This window comes from Cnephaeus nilssonii (genome assembly GCF_951640355.1).
Source record: "Cnephaeus nilssonii genome assembly, chromosome: 6".
NCBI lineage: Eukaryota > Metazoa > Chordata > Mammalia > Chiroptera > Vespertilionidae > Cnephaeus > Cnephaeus nilssonii.
This window is the reverse complement of record NC_137077.1, coordinates 22,537,872-22,554,283: the sequence shown is the minus strand read 5'-3', so window position 1 is coordinate 22,554,283 and position 16,412 is coordinate 22,537,872.

Below are 16,412 nucleotides of genomic sequence, written 5' to 3'. Positions count from 1 at the left end.
GATGAAGGAAGTGGGTAAAATGGATGAAGGGGATGAATGTGTCCAAACTCCAGTTATAAGTCATGAGGATGTAATGTGCAGCATGGTGACTTCAGTTATTACTCTAGTGCATATTTGAAAGGTGCTGAGGGAGTAAATCTTAAAAGTTCTCATCACATACCCAAAAATTTTTGTAACTACAGTGTTGGATGGTAACTAGAGTTTTGGTGATCATTTTGCAATATATACAAATATCAAATCACTATTTTGTATACATGAAACTAATTATATGTCCATTATCTGTACTAATAAAAGCCTATGTGGTCTTTACGCCCTCATGCCATAACGCCCTCACGTCGAAATGAGTGATTACCAGTAGGCTGTGTGCGCAGTGGGTGCGCGCAGGTGGGCAGGGCTGTGTATGCACGTGGGTGGGCGGGGGCTTGACGCTGTGTGCATGGTGCAGAGGCAGGTCCTGCCACTCTACATGGCAAGGCCGGGGTCCCATGGCTCTGTGCGGCATGGCAGTGGGATGCCCAGCTCCAGCCTACCTCTTTGGGGCAATCCATAGAGGAGCCCCAGAAGGGTCGGTGGGGCCTACCTCTTTGGGTAGATAGATCCCGGGGATCCCACACTGTGAGAGGGCACAGGTTGGGGGACTTCTCCCTCTGAATGCACAAATTTCGTGCACTGTGCCTCTAATAGCTCAATAAAAAAGCAAAAACAACAACAACAAAATTGTACTGCATATTAATTTCAGCCATCAACTCCATCACAGAACAAGTAGCAAGCAGGAATGTCAGACCATAGTCATCGTCAACCAACTGAGATGTATGAGATTGAAAACATACTTGAGACCTTAGTATGTTTTCAATCTCATACATCTTGAGAAAAAGCATACTCCAGCTGTGGTATTTTGTTTTGTTTTCAAATCTATTTTTACTAATTTCAGAGAGGAAAGGAGAAGGAGAGAGTTAGAAATATCAATGATGAGAGCAAATTAGTGATTGGCTGCCTCCTGCACACCCCCTACTGGGAATCAAGCCTGCAACCTGGACATCTGCCCTTGACCAGAATTGAACAAGGGCAATGCTCTATCCATGAGTCAAACCAGCTAGGGCCATACTCCAGATTTTACATGTGGTACTTAGGGCTTATAAAACATGAAAGCAGTATATGGAGATTAAAAGCTTAAATAATTCATTTTTAGTTAATTTATCTGCACTAAGCATAAAATTGTTCAGACATTTACTTATTTACACCAGTGAAAATCTAAAGAATTAGATATCCAAAAGGATGATTGCATAAAAAGATTAAGTATGCATCATTGTACTATTTATATAAGTTAAAATAGGGAAACAAACAACATAAAATTGACAGTATTGCCCCTAATGCATGTCATACATGGCTAATAAATAATGAAAATAAAATTGTAGTGATAAAATAGAAACATACTAATGGTAAAATGTTGAGTGAAAAATATATTTTATACTCATCTGGGGTGGCTCAATGGTTTAGCATCAACCTATGAACCAGGAGATCATGGGTTTGATTCCCAGTCAGAGCACATGCCCAGGTTACATGCTCGATTCCAATTGTGGAGCATTCAGGAGGCAGCTGATCAATGATTCTCTCTCATTATTGATGTTTCTATCTTTCCCTTCTTCTGTGAAATCAATAAAATATTTTAAAATATATTTTTATGTATTTGATAAAGGCGGATGTCATTTTTATTTATTTTCAATTACAAATGACATTCAGTATTATTTTGTGTTAGTTTCAGCTGTACAGCATAGTTGTTAGAAAGTCACATACTTTAGACAGTCACTGGACCCACTGATATTTGAAGTACCTGACACCATACATAGTTATTACAAATTGGAGGCCCAGTGCACGAATCCATGCACCCATGAGATCCCTCACACCAGTGCACGATTGGGGCTGGGGAGGGACCATAGGAGGGCTTCAGGACCCAATTGGCTGGACCCCAGCAGCAAGCTAACCTACTGGTCGGAGTGTCTACCACCTGGTGGTCAGTGTGCATCATAGTGACTGGCTGAAAGAATAGTAGGACACTTAACATATTAGGCTTTTATTATATAGGATTATTGACTATATTCCCTATGATGTACTTCCCTGTGACTATTTTTAACTACCAATTTGTACTTCTCAATCCCTTCTCCTTTGTCATCCAGTCCCCCAGCCTCCCTCCCCTCTATCAACCATCAGTATGTTTTTGTATCTATGAGTCTATTTCTATTTTGTTTGTTCATTTATTTTGTTCTTTAGATTCCACAAGTAAGTGAAATCATATGGTATTTGTCTTTCTCTGTGGTTAAAATTAAGTAACCACAAATTCATAGAAGGTATGAATCAATGATTAATTTCCTTTATTTCTTAAATATTTAGTATTGTGAATGTTTATCTTAACAAGATTAGATATGGTAAATTAAATAACCTTGTGCAAAATGTTTTTGCTCACTTGAAATGCATTTATTCAATCTAGAGCTAAGGTCATGTTGGACAGTGTATCATATATTGGCCATAATCCACAGTCAAAGATTGGGGAGGTTATAGTTTCATTTGTGTGTAAATTTTTGCATTTCTCATGTTCAATTTCAGACATATATCAGACATTGTTTTTAAGTATCAAGTAAAACAATAAAATAAAAGTGAGAAAGCTACAGACCTCGATGTTCAGAACGCATGATCCCTTTGGTTTCAGAGTAGTTAGGTGCCCTCCTCTGCAGCTGGGATGAAAAATGAACTCGCAACTCAGAGTAAGTCACGGCTTCTCCCATTTATGGCTTCTCCCATTTCTGAAAAACATAAACATATGGAAGGTAACATGAAAGCTTTCTTATGACCTCCTTGGCCATAGAAATGCCATATCTAAAATACATGGTTCATACAGATGTTATCTAGATTATAGTTAAACCTACTAAATAATTTGGAGTTTCTTTCAATTTAGAGAATATTTTTAAGAAGAGATGATCATTAAAGTTTAAAAAAGATTTTGAACAAATAAGGGCATGGCATTTTTTATTATATTCAACTTAAATATTTTTCTTAAATTACAAATTACCAACTTACAAATTGATGACATATGTTGAATTAATTCTTGTCATTAAACAATAAATAAAATACTTTTTAAAGCCAGACAATAGAAAACCTCCCAATTTCACTTATAGACCTTCATACTTTTTGTTAAACTCTTATCTCTTTTTAGTATAAATTTGTTTGCTTGTATTCCTCCATTATCATCAGGTAATTATTTAAAATATGACTTAAATTCTACTTGTGTCAAGAAAACTTTTCCGATCTTTCAGTAAGAATTTATCATGTCTTCCCACGAACTCTCATTTATAACACTTTCCTTTAAACCCATCATCATATTTTGTTTTATTTTATGCTGCTATTTCCTTACTAGGACACACTATGATTGCAGAAGTCACTTCTTAAACATTTTGTTATTAATACCATTTTTTGTTAGGTTTATTTATGCTCTTTATAATTACAACAACTTGACTTTGATGCCAAACTGAATATTTTATACATCAAATACATTTTACCTCAAAAGGAATCTTAAAATTTTTAAAATTTGAAGCTTTTTTATTGTCTTTAAATATCTTTCCATATAGAATTAAGAATTTGCTTCCAAGTATTGCTAATGATCTTTTTTCCAATGGTTATCATAATCAAGAAAATATATTCAAGTCTGTTCTCATCTGCCTACCTACCATCTATTTCTTTATCATTCTATAGATCTTTCATCTATCTGAATATGTACCTTCTTATTGATAAATATCACTTTCCATGTCCTATTAAAATTATTTTGATCAAATTTTATTTAATAATTTTTAGGATAATGTATGGTAAGTAAAATACATTAATATCAAGTACCTGCTTTTTAGAGGAAGACGCGAGGATATTTGTAGAATACGTATTTTCCTGGGAAGAAGGAGATTATAATTCTTGGGAAAGAAGTCTGAAAATAAGAATACTTGATGATCCTTGGTATAAAGTCCAACCCAGAATATAAAGAGAAGACAATAAATACATAGTATAATGTCTTCTTTGTCCTACATACAAAAAAGTAAATGAGAACAGAGTCTGAAAATAAGTGTTCTCACTATGCAACCACACAGGAAGCCCTTATATCTAAAAACATCACTAGATCTGGGGCCTTTTATCAGTCTGAACTTTCTTTAGCAGCATTAAAATACCTGATATATTTTTAGTAATGACCAACATGGTTCTCTCAATTCTTGGATTTTAAGATTTAAAAAATAAAGATTATTATTTTTTATTAGGAAAGTAATTCACTTCCACCAACACCCCCTTTTAAGTTCTCTGCAACATATCTTATCAACTGTTGGGCTAGATAGTACATCAAATTTTTTTTAATAAATGTGCATAATTCATCACAGTCTGTTATATTTCCTTTGGTTTATAGCATCATTTGTTATTTATATTTTCAATGGAATTAAAAGTATCTATCTTAACTATAACCTGAACTTGTAAAAGTGAATAGGAGTTAACTAGAGGGGGAAGTAAGTGGAAAAAGCTTGGTAAGCAGAGGAAATAGCATTTGCACATTTCCTAAGCCTAGAAAGAACATATGGAGAAAGTTTTGACATACAGATAAAGTTGTGAAACCATCACACAGTCACATGTGAAATAAATTTATCTGTCACCCATACACAGGATGGGGCAAAAATTGACTCAGTTATGAGTATGCAAAACACAGAGCTTATTCTTTTTAAAAAATATATCTTAAAATATTTTTTTGAGTTTTTATTATCCCTACTGTATTGGTGGAGTTATTTTTATATTTATTCCTAAATATTTTATTGTATTTATTATTTACATAAATAGGGTTTTCATCCATTGTCTTCTAATTGGTTTTATTTCTGTAGACTAATCCTATCTATTTTAGTATATTAATTTCACAACCTGCTAATTTGCTAAATTACTTATGATTTGAGCTGGGTTTATCATTGATTCTCTCATATTATTTTCATAGAATATCATGTCTTATGAAAATAAAGAGTTTTTATTCCATTTTAATATTTTTATTTGTTTGTTTTTTTCTAGCCTAGTTGGCTAACATGACCAGAACAATGTTGATGAGGAGTGAAGATAATTGGCATCAATGTAATCTTCTGACTCTAATGCAATATTTCTCAAGGATTTTTCTGCAAAGTACAACACTGGCTTTACAATGCACAGACACACATACATCCACATACAGCATATATATGTACTTTATTCAGTTAAAGTATCCATATGTTTTTGCTTTTCTTGAGCTTCATATTAATATTAATTGTATATAAATATATAAATAAATAAAGATCAATATATCTATTGAATAATGTTTGTAGATGCTTCAGGTGCATTTGAAAAGAAGGTATATTTCCTATTATCAATATACTAGAGGCCTGGTGCATGAAATTCATGCACAGGGGAGGGGGGGTCCCTGCAACAATGCCAGAGTCCCATGCCCCAGCCGACCTCTGGCCAGAGGCCCACCCTCCCTCGCTCCATAGGCTGAGGAGTTTGGGATGCTGGGGCTCATGGCCGGGGTGACGCTTCCCCAGTGTCCCACACGCCCTGACCAGCCTCTGGCCAGAGGCCTGCCTGCCCATCCTCACTCCCTCTGTGTACCAGGGCGCACGGAATGCTGGGGCTCATTGCCAGCATCCAGCACCCTGGCCACCATCTTTGTGACGGAATGCTGGTTAACTTTCACATTACCCTTTTATTAGATAAGATACTGGTCAATATACTGGTCAGTATCTATCATACTGAAAATACTACTAAGATTATTTGTAACATAACTTATTTTTGTCCAAATTTTCTGTCTTGTATTGAGAGTGGCCTGTTAAAATCACCATTTTTTTCTAGTTCAAAATACTTTTATTATCCCAAATAAAACCCAATAAGCAGTACTCTTCATTCTCCCTTCCTTCCTGTCACTAGTAATCTGTTTTCTGTAACTGTGGATTTACCTATTCAAAATATCTTATGGAAACAGAATCATACTATAGAGCATGGGACAAAAGTAGGTCCACAATTGTGAGTATGTGAAACAGAGTTTTTTCTTGTATTATTATTTCTTTATTATTTTATTTATTTTCCATATGAACAACTATAAACCTACTTTTACCCGACCTTGTATTTAACGTTTTGGTATATTTCACCAAAACATAATGTTTTTGAGGTTCATTCATATACTAGCATCTATCAGTACTTCATTTCTTTTTATGACTGAACTAGAGGCCCAGTGCACAAAATTCGTTGCACAGGGAGTGGAGTTTCCCTCATCCCAGCCTGCACCCTCTCCAATCCGGGACCCCTCAGGGGATGTCCAACTGCCGGTTTAGGCCTTATCCCCAGGATCGGGCCTAAACCAGCAGTCAGACATCCCTCTCACAATCCAGGACTGCAAGCTCCTAACTGCTAACCTGTGTGCTGGCCTGGTTGCCCCTAACTGCCCCCTCTGCTGGCCTGGTCACACCTTACTGCCCCCCTCTGACCTAGTTGCCACCAACTGCCCTTGTCTGCTGACCTGGTCGCCCCTAACTGCCCCCCGCCCCTGTGGGCCTGGTCACCCTTAACTGCCCCCCCTGCTGGCCTAGTCACCCCCAACTTCCCCTCCTGCCTGCCTGGTCGCCCCCAACTGCCCTCCCTGCTGGCCTGGTTGCTCCCAACTGCCCTCCCGCTGGCCTGGTAAGCCCCAACTACCCCCCTGCCAGCCTGGTCACCCCTCACTGCCCCCATCTGCTGGCATGATCACCCCTAACTTTCCCCCTGCTGCCCTGGACGTCCCCAACTGCCCCCTCTGCTGGCCTGGTGCCCCTCACTGCCTCCCTCTGGCCTGGTTACCCATAAATGCCCCCCTCTGCTGTCCTGGTCGCCCCTCACTGCTCCCTCCCCGCGCTGGCCTGGTTATCGCCAACTCCTCCTCCTGTAGCCTGGTCACCTCTCACTGCCCCCCCTGCTGGCCTGGTTGCCCCATGCAGACTGCTGTTTGGTCATTTGGTCACCACTCACTGCCCCCCAGGCCTGCCTGGTCACTCCATGCAGCCTGCTGTTCAGTCATTTGTTCATCCCTCACTAACCCCCCTACCAGTTTTGTCACCCCACGCAGCCTGTTTGGTCATTACTGTGTGGGCATCCTGACCAATTTGCATATTACCCTTTTATTAGTATAGATAATATTCAATTGTGTAGATATGCCACACTTTATCCATCCATTTATAGACATTCAGTATGCTTCCACCTTTTGTCAACTGTGAGTTGTGCTCCTGTTCAGTGCACAAGTGAACAACATCCTATATAATAAAAGGCTTATATGCAAATCAATGAACGACCAGTCTCTATGATGCACACTGACCACCAGGGGGCAGACGCTTAATGCAGGAGCTGCCCCCCCCCCCCCCCTGTGGTCAGTGTGCTCCCATAGGGGGAGTGTTGCTCAGCCAGAAGCCAGGCTCAAAGCTGGCAAGAGCAGCAGCGGTGGCAGGAGCCTCTCCTGCCTCCGTGGATGCACTAAGGATGTCTGAGGGCTCCGGACTGCGAGAGGGTACAGGCCAGGCTAAGGGACACCCACCCCCCCAAGTGCATGAATTTCATGCACAAGCCTCTAGTTTGTGTTTAAGTATTTGAGTACCTGTTTTCAATTCTTTTGGATATTTATTAATGTGTTACTACTATCTGCTTCTTCATGCAACTCCTTTCATTTTTTATTGCACAAATAGCCACTGTTATTTACTGGATAGATTCCTAACATTTTAATCTTCATGGTAGTAATCGATTTTAACATTATCAAGTGTCTTTCTTCACTCTGTTTAATTCTCTGTAGGTACACTTGTTTGCCTAGTATCGGGATTGAAACCTATACTTACTTATTGTTTCTGTTTGCCTTAGAAATCATTGTTCATCACTTTACTTTTAGCATTCTATTACTTTCCTGAGTTTGATCATATTCTACATATTCATGTCATATAATATCCCAGAGTGTTGACAACAGCTAATTAATTATAAGAAAAATTATAAATTCAATTATAAAAATAAAAATTATATAGTTGTTTAGTTAGATCATTGAATAAAAATAATGACTCATTATTTCAACTTTGGTTTCTCTCTAAAAGGTCTTTTGTACTATGTCAGGAATCTATCTTGATTTTTATTCTTATAATATAAATCCTTGAGAAATTATAAGTAGGTTCTATAATGATTGTTTCAAGGTATAAGAAATTGGTAAGTTATTAGTTCAAATATAACTATCCAGTTACTATCTTATTAAAGACTTGATTCAAAGTATTCAGTTTACCTAAATAGTATATTTTCTTAGGTAAAAAAAAAAAAATAGGAAACCAGAACTAAATACATACCTATTCATCTCCATATTGCAACTAAAGTAGACTGGAATTTTGAGAAGCACAATATTTCTTATTTTCTGCCCAAGTTTTTATTCATTAGAAATGAAGTAACAACTGCATTGGTATCCAATCCACTTTTCTTGGCAAGAACAGCAGCCAGAACCTATGAGAAAAAAATAAAGCATGATGGATAGCATTGAAAATTCAATATTATCACTGCTATGTACTCATTCAAAAATAATTAGCTATTTATTCATTTTTCTATAGCCCAAGTGCCCAGCAGTAGATGAGTGGATAAAAAAGCTGTGGTGCTGCTACACAATGGAATACAACTCAGCCATAAAAGAAAGGAAAGAAAATCTTACCTTTTGTGATAGCCTGAATGGACCTGGAGTGTATTAAGCAACGTGCAATAAGCCAGTCAGAGAAAGACAAATTCCATATGATCTCACTCATATTTGGAATCTAATGAATAAAATAAACTAATAAAATAAAAACGGACTTATATTAGGTCAGAGGGGAGTGGTATGGAAGTTGGGTGCAAAAGTTGAAAGGGGAAGGCAAAAACCAACTCACCGACAGACATAGTACGGTGATTACCAGAGGGAAATGGGGGTGGGGCCAGGCAGGAGAGGGTAAAGGGGGAATTAATGGTGATGGAAAAGACATGACTTAGAATGGTAAAATACAATACAATATACAAATGATGTGTTATAACTGCCTCCCCTGCCAGCCTGGTCACCCACAACTACCCTTTCCTGCAGTTGTGGTGGCCATCTTTGACCACATGGGGGTGGCCAACTTGTGTGAAGATGTGAGGGTTAATTTGCATATTACCTCTTTATTATATAGGATTATTATATAGTATTGATTAAAATTCAACATGTTATATTTTTCTGAAAATGAAGGATCAAATTAAAGTACACTACTTGCATTTAAAAAATAATATAAACTTTCATGATGATCATTTAAATAAAAATTCTTTATTTCGGGACAGAAATTTCTGAGTTCCATATCAGCTCCATCATGGTTTGGAATTTTTCATAATAGCAGTGATCATCTATAGATACTGATAAATGGTTCAACTTTCAAACTAAAGTAAGTTGTTTTTTAAATACTGCATAAAAATATAAAAAGGAAACATTTAAAAGAGTATTATTAATACATTGTTTTAGTTGAATTATAAACACGACGAATGAATTTCAAAGTTAATGAAATGTTGATATAAATACTAAAGAATGACTACCCAGTTTTCCTAATGACCAACTTTCACTAATATTATGTAAAGAGTATCATTACCCATTTTCAAAATGTTTTCCTATTACAATTACATGAAAAACGCTATTTATTGTTTCATGGATTGTCTCTATACACTATAACAACAAAGTTATGCATTTTTCTTTGTTACAGAATAGCAGACTTATCACTTGATAAAGGTTACTGTGCTCTGCTAACCCTCTATGGCCTCACATCATGAAATTGTAGATCTCCAAAAATACATAGTTGCAAGTATAAGCTTTAGAGTTAAAACACCTGAGTTTGGGTTCTTTCAGGTAACTTTATTTTTCATGAAATGCAAATAGTATTATTTGCATAACGCTTTTTTTGCATAACTCTTCAAATGAATTGTATTATTTATTCTAATATTGAAAAATTCCTTAACAATTATTAGAGAATAATATACACATTCAAATGTACAGATATCATTACTTTTAGTTTCTGACTTTTTTTTGTTCAACATTATATTTATGGCATTCAACCTTTCTAAAAGATCACATTGTGAGGCAAACCCACAGAAGCACAAATTGGTTGCCAAGAGTTGAAGAAAGGTGGGAATAAGAAATGACTGCAAGTTGGCACACTGTTTGGGGGGCTGAACATTTTCTAAATTTTGATCATGGTGACAGTTGCAAACTCTGGGAATATGCTAAAAATCACTGAAATATACTCTCTGAATGGATGGATTTTCTGCTTTGTAAATTACACCTTAATAAAACAGTTAAAAAACACTTGGGATTATATTTGGGACTGCATTTAAACTTTAATTTATTAAGATTAGTCATTTTACAATATTGACTCTTCCGACTAATATCATGGTTTATCCTTCTATGTATTAAGTTTCATTTAATTTCTCTACTATATTTTTAATTTTTCAATATTGAAGTCTTAGAGAAATATGGGTATTTTATAGTCACAATTTTGTAAATGACATTTTTATTTTTTAAAATGTTTAGTAATTTTTGCGGCTTCAAACAGAAAAACTTGAGCTTTGGGACAGCATGGATGGACCTGGAAAATATTATGCTAAGTGAAATAAACCAATCTGAGAAATACAAATATCACATGATCTCACTTATTTATGGAATATAATGAACAAAATGAATTGACCAACAAAATAAGACCCTAAGCATGGAGGCATGGAACAGACTGACATACCTCGATGTGGGGTTGGGGAGGGATGAGAAGAGATAAACCAAAGAACTTACATACTTATATGCATAGCTCATGGACATGAGCAATAGGGTACTGAAAGCCTGAGGAGGGGGTAGGTAACAAGGAGGAGGAAGATAAGGGGTGGGGGATGGGAGATACCGAAATACTATCAACGATAAAAATATTTTTTAAAAGAGAAATACAGTTGAGGTTTATATGTTGATGTTGTATCCATTGACTTCACTGATTTTTTTCAATTTTATTAAATTTAGTGGGGTAACATTCATTAGCAAAATTACATAGGTTTCAAGAGTACTGTTCTAGCAACCTGGATGGAATTGGAGAACATTATGTTAAGTGAAATAAGCCAGTCAATGAAAGAAAAATACCACATGATCTCACTCATTTATGGATAATAAAGAACATTATAAACTTGAACAAAAAGATAGATACAGAGACAGTAAAGCATCAAACAGACTGTCAAATTACAGGGGGAAGGTTAGGGAGAGGTGGGGGAGATAAGAGATCAATCAAAGGACTTGTATGCATGCATATAAGCATAACCAATGGATGCAAAACTCTGGGGGGTGAGGGCATATATGGGAGTGGGGTGGGGGGGCAATGGTAAGATATGTACACATATAATACCTTAATTAAAAAATTGAAAAAAAAAAGAGTACTGTTCTATGATACCTCATCTGTATATTGCATTGTGTGCCCACCACCCGAAATCAAATCTCCTTTCATCCCCATACACCTGGCCCTCTCTACTCTTCACTATCCCCCACCCTCCTTTTGTTCTGGTAACCACCATTCTGTTGACTGTGTCTATGAGCTTTTGTTTTTTTGTTTGTCTTGTTTGTATATTTGTTGCTTTCAGTTTTATATGCCACATATGGGTGAAATCATATGGTTCTTGAATTTTTCTGTTTGATTTATTTCACTTAACATGATACTTTCCAGATCCATGCATGTTGTGATAAAATATATAGATGGTGTATTATAGAATTGTACACTTCAAATCTATATACTTTCATCAGCCAATGCCACCCCTATAAATTCAATAAAAATATTTAAAAATTAGATGTAAAAAATAAAGGTTGTGCTCAGCAAAGGTAATCATCTACAAAATGCAAAGGAAACCTACCAAATTAGAGAAAATATTTGCTGATCATATATGATAAGGAGTTAATATCCAAAACATACAAGGGACTCATACAACTCAATAGCATAAAAAAACAACAATTCTATTAAAAATGGGGAAATGACTCAAATAGATATTTTACCAAAGATACAGAAATGAAAAAATGTTCGTGCAAAGGGCTCAACATCACTAATCATCAGGGAAATACAAGTCAAAACCATAATAAGATGTCACATCACAATAATACAAGAGATAACAAATGCTTGTGAGGATGTGGGGAAAGGGGGAACCCTTGAGCACTGTTAGTGGGAATGTAAACTAGTACAGCCATTATGGAAACCAGTATGGAGATTCCTCAAAAACATAAAAATAGAGCTATCACTTCATATAGCTATCCCAATTCTGAGTATATATACAAATTAAATGAAGATACTTTCATGTTCATTACAGTATTATTCACAATAGCTAACATATAAAGACAGCATAAGGGTCTATCAACAAATGAATGGATAAAGAAGATGTAGTATATTTAAATATATGCAATGGATTATTATTCAGCCATGAGGAGAAAGAACTCTTGTCATTTTTTATCTTATTCTTTAAGTGCAACTTATAATAGCCCTGTGAGCAAAGCATTACTCATTACCTGTTGTATTCTCAGAAGTATAAAAATGTGTGGTAAAAATATAGGGTTTTAAACCTGTAATTTAATGACACAGGAGTACAGAAAAGGCAACACAAATAATTTTCCCTAAGTGATAATATACTTATTCAAGGAACTGAATAGAATTTCTATGAGAAAACAATGCCTATAGATATATTGAATAACAAATATGTGGCAATAGAGATGGCATCACAGATCCTGAGAAAAGAATGGTCATCCAATAAAGGTGATGGAAAAAGTCATTACTCTGTGGAAAAATATTGACTATCAAAGATTTAATAATGAAAAAATGTCCTCACATTTTTAATAGAAAATATACTAAAATGTCTCAAGATCTTTAGTTAAGGATACATTTTTCAAATTTCACAATAACCACATTATAAATAAAAATAAAGCAAGAAAATAAGTAATACAACAAAACCACCAGGATGCTAAGAAAAATCTGAAGTCATCTTATTTTTACATCATGAATGTCATTTACTTCAGAGGAATTTTGAAAAGATTTATATTTATACTAGAGGCCTGATGCACGAAGATTCATGCAAGAATGGGCCTTCCTTCCCCTGGCTGCCACTGCCTTTGCCCTGGCCGGAGCTGCCTTTTTGCTCCGCCTGGAGCCACCTTTCTGCCTTCCCACACTGCCCAGAAGCCTGGAGTGGCTGGGGTGGTGCGGAACGCCTGTGTTGTCGCCATGATGACAACACAAGTGTCCTGCCCTGTCCCCGGTTGCTCAGCGCCTGTGTGTGCAAATTGCCCCACCATAATTGTTGGGTTAATTTGCATACTCACTCCTAATTGGCTGGTGGGCTTCACAAAGGTACGTTCAATTAGCATGCTGCTCTTTTATTAGTATAGATGACTTATTTATAAATTCTAAGATAATACTATAGGGGAAAATTTTTTCTTCTGTTCCATTATATGATATAGATTGATATTAAACAAACAAAAATGAAGTCGTCTACCATGGGCTAAGTTAATGTAATGAAAACATTTCTTTGTCAAAGAAATTACATCTTAATAGAATTGCTTATTTTTAAAATTATGGAAAGTTTCAACTAAGATGGGGTCAAGAAATTTCTCCACTCCTAGCTCAGGAAATTATGTCCAATAATATTAGTTGCCAAGATGCTGACCTGTTCTACTTCCTGTTCCATCAAAGCATACATTCAAGATTTATGGGATCTCTGTCATGTGTTCATCCCGTTGCAATGTTCTAGTTGACACTGTACATGCCCCACCCAGTACATTATACCTAGCTGAATGTTCTGAATAAATATGTTAGGTTGTGAATAAATAGATTCTAAATACATATTTGTTAAAGTATGTTTGCAGATTATTTGCTGTTATATTGCTCAACTTGTCACTTCTGATTCAGTATGCCCATGCATATCCAGACTCAGCTCTATTTCTTCCAGTTCATTTTATTTACTTCATTGCTCATATGAATTTTAGAATTTGTCTTTTTGGCATGTTCTTACTAAATTAAATACATTTAAAGAAAAGTCAAACTACAACAGTTTAAGTTCTCAAAACCATACATCTTATGCTTTTATTTCTTGCCAACTATCCAGTAAACACTTCTGACCACGAAGTTTTAGTGTCACAACTTGACGTGATCATCCTGCCCGAAGGACTGTTTCTCATGACAAAGTTACACTGTGGTCTCATTACCTCCTCCCTTGATGGTAGCAACACAGGAAGGACTTAATATATTCTAGCCATGTAAGTTAGATTGTATCATGTTTGCAAGAATGCCAGTTGATTAGACCTCGGTGGTATTCTTACTTAAGAAAAGTAATTTCTAAATAGTTTATTGAGGTGGGGGGGTATTTCAAATGATTGGAACCAGGCCTTTGGAAAATATTATAATTTTCTTTCCCTTGTAGTTTCAAGAGGTCAGATAAATATGCACATATGAGACCCATACATGTATTTTGGTAGTCAAATTATAGTTTCTACATACATTCGTTTTTGTTGGCTTTATTGCATTTATGAGAAAGTATGTTTTCTGAAATCTATGTCATGTACTTTTGTAATTTCATGTATCACTATAGCATCCCTAATGTTTAGCAAATCTTCAATAGATGTTTCATCATGACAGAGTGAGTATATGCTCACCATTGAGAAGGAAATTAGAATTTCTTTGTACATAGTATTTCTTTATATGAGTAAGATTCATTTTTAATTAAATATATTTCTTCCAGAATCCATAAAACTGGATGTCAACTAGACTTATTGTGGTGATAATTTCTCAATATATACAATTACACACACACACACACACACACACACACACACACATACACACACATACACACAAACACACAGACAACCTTGATCAGTGAAGAAACAACCGGTTTCTTGTGAAAAATGTAGACATGTCCTGCCTGGGGCGTGGGTGGGAGTGGGCTAGAAGGGGTCAATGAGGGGAAAAAGTGATATAATAATACTTTCAACAATAAGATTTAAAAATAAATCACTTGGGCTTCAGGATTTTCTAAAAGACTGCTAATATCTTGAAGTTAGTAATTATGTTGCCATTTACAACATTGCTCACAGTGGCCAATACATGAAAGCAATGAAAATGTCTTTTGATGGATGATTGGATAAAGAACTATGTATAAAAGAACACTACTCAGCCATAAAAAAGATTAAATACTGCCCTTTGGGATAACATAGATGGACACTGAGAACATTATACTAAGTGAAATAAGTCAGTCAGAAAAAGCTAATAGCCATATGATTTAACTCGTATGTAGGATATAAAACTGAAACTCATAGATATAGACAACAGGAACCGGATTTAATTAAAGATAAAGGGGGCCAAGTTTATGGTGATAAAAGATTATTTGACTTGGGGTGGTGGGCACACAATGCCACACACAGATCATGTATCATAGAAATGTCCATGTGAAACCTATATAATTTTATTAACCAATGTCACCTTAATAAATTGAATTAAAAATAAAATAGTAAAAAAAAAAAAAAAAGAACACTCCCCCCAAAAAACAGTAATATTTAAATAGACCAGCGATTTTCAACCAGTGTGTCTCAGCATCCACATTGGCATGCTGTAAGAATTTTTTAAACATGCAATATCTATTTACTCAGGGGCACTGACCTCTTTTCCTTTAGATTGTCAAAAAAATGATAACAGCCAACACAATAGCCTTCCAGTTTGAATGAATCAAAATTATATCTATTTTTGTCAGATTGGCAAAAATATATATATTCTGGTGTGTTGTGAAATTTTAGTAATCCTATCTAATAAAATAGTACTATGCAAATTGACCATCCCACCAAGACACAAGATGGCCGCCCCCATGTAGTGTAAGATGGCTGCCCCTTGTGGACACAAGCTGGCAGCCACAAGATGGCCACCACAATATGGCCACCATAAGATGGCCGCCACAAGATGGCCTGCAGGGGAGGGCAGTTGTGGGAAGTTAGGGTTGCCCAGGCCAGCAGAGGAGGGCAGTTGGGGGAAACCAGTTCAGCAGGCAAAGGCAGTTGGGGGGGACCAGGCCTGCAGGGTAGGGCAGTTGGTGGGATCAGGCCAGCAGGGAGGGCAGTTATGGGTGACAGGGTCAGTAGAGGAGAGCAGTTGGGGGAGACCAGGTCAGCAGGGGAGGGAACTTGGGGGGGGACAAGGTCAGCAGGGGAGGGCAGTTGGGGGGTACCAGGACTTCAGGGGAGGGCAGTTAGGGGGGACCAGGCCAGCAGGGGAGGGCAGTTGGGGGTGACCAGGCCTGCAGGGGAGGGCAGTTGGTGGGGATCAGGCCAGCAGGGAGGGCAGTTATGGGTG